The sequence below is a fragment of the Carcharhinus amblyrhynchos genome, chromosome 10, assembly GCF_965287045.1.
Source record: "Carcharhinus amblyrhynchos chromosome 10, sCarAmb.v2.hapA, whole genome shotgun sequence".
Taxonomy (NCBI): Eukaryota; Metazoa; Chordata; class Chondrichthyes; order Carcharhiniformes; family Carcharhinidae; genus Carcharhinus; species Carcharhinus amblyrhynchos.
Genome location: NC_137333.1, coordinates 35,426,800 through 35,428,656, shown reverse-complemented (window position 1 = coordinate 35,428,656; position 1,857 = coordinate 35,426,800). Strand labels below are relative to the sequence as shown.

General features: G+C 38.7%; 1 non-coding gene across 1 annotated transcript; it reads left to right on the top strand.

The window, feature by feature from the left end:
- Nucleotides 1–223: 223 nt before the first annotated feature.
- On the top strand, nucleotides 224–419 carry LOC145349612 (U2 spliceosomal RNA). The gene has a single exon (XR_013888122.1). It is a non-coding gene; the product is annotated as a U2 spliceosomal RNA (small nuclear RNA).
- The last annotated feature ends 1,438 nt before the right edge of the window (nucleotides 420–1,857 follow it).

The following is a 1,857-nucleotide window of genomic DNA, read 5'->3' as shown; positions in this document are numbered from 1 at the left end:
GGAAATGACAGACACTACAAGAAGAAATGGTGACAGCTTCCCCACTACATAATTCGTGGAAAGCCATTACTGAAGGATAGTTTGATTCAATTTAGCATGTTAACGATGAGGGACCATTTTGACCTTATTGGGATGAGTTAAGCAACTCCTGGGGAGTCATTTTTAAAGACAAGTCATGATACCTGAATCTTTATGACTTGATATTCTTCAGCAACTTCACTCAGCAACTTCTCAGCCTTTTGGCTAAGATCAAGTGTAGTATGGACATGCTGCACCTGGCTGAAGTCATTAGGTCACATTTCAGTTTCATTTGAAGCAATTTTTAAAAGCGGCATCTCGGCCTGTTGGCTAAGATGTCAGTCAATGAGATCAAGCCTTGGAGGTGGAGCTACACCTACTCCAATCAGCTTGGATCATGTAGATCAAGCCCAACTCAGGAAGTGAGAGCCCTGTCTTGTCAGTTTGGATCGGGAATGTCTCAACTTGCTGGGACTCTGAATTGGACTTGATTTGATTGAATTGGAATGAAAAACCAAAAAAAAACTTCACTCAGAAAGGGGCTCATAGGTTTGAGAGTCTTCTCATTGGGAGAGACAAATCTTATCTCTTGGCCAGATATGAACAATGACATAAAAGTATTCATCAAGAAGTGCAAGGCACATGAAGAGCATATGCCAAGTCAGTACAAAAAACTGATTCCATATGAAGTTCTTAGTTATCCTCAGTCCAAAATTACATCTGACCCACTCATGTCCATTGCACTGACTTCATCATCAACTACTTTACCAAATACCCTTTATCCAACAACTATATAAAGCATCAAGCACAAATGTTACATACTCTCAGTGTTATTTTCAGTTTATTTGGTGTGCCTAGAGAGATCATTATGGATACTGATCAGCAACTTATTGGTAAGCCATTTCAGGATGAGAGAGAAGTAGAATATTGATCACATTAATTCTTCTCATTATCCTAGATTGAATGGCCTAACTGAATTAATGATTTGCATGGTAAAATCCCTAATTCTCAAATGTAGACAAACCAATCAAAATCTACACATTAAAATGTTACATCTCAGATCAACACCTTTAAGTCCCACCATTCCATCACCAGCAGAACTCAGATTTAACAGTCCAGTACACACCAATTTCCCGATCCTTATCTATTCTACTCTCCCAGAAACTAGAGGGCAACATTTAAAGCTGAATGAGAAAATGACTAAAGATCAAGATAAAAATGCAGCAACAGAATTGCCGCATTCATATTTGGGACAGCATGTTCACACCCAGGATCCCACAAAAAGTGCATGGCAACCAGCCAAGGTGACAAGGATTGATTCAGAACCAAAATCCAATGAAGTTATTACACACAAAGGCACAACAATGAGACATAACTGAGGACAAATCAGATCCCTTCCAACTCCTCAACCTCTGTGCAGTCCTATTGCATCAAGGACTAGATCCCAAATGTAACCAGGAACACACATCCAAGGAGACAACCCTACAGGTCACCATAAGCAATTAAATAAATCTTCAGAACAACATTACCATTACAGGATCTTCACAGACTAGCGGATTACCGTATGCTTTTGAGATTCAGATTAATATGTTCTGTGCACATACGTAATGGTAACTGAACATGGACATGTATTGTAAATAGTTATACTTCTTTGAAAGGGGAGACATATTTCAAAAGAAGGGTAGATGTAGCATGCCTTTAAGATATTGCAGCATGACATCACTAGAAAAAAAGTGTCATGCAATCCAGTTTTAGTTTTGCTTTTGCGCTCAACATAGGTGTGCATGCATGCACACTTTTGAAACTCTGATAAACTTTGATATAAAACTTAAAGGTATC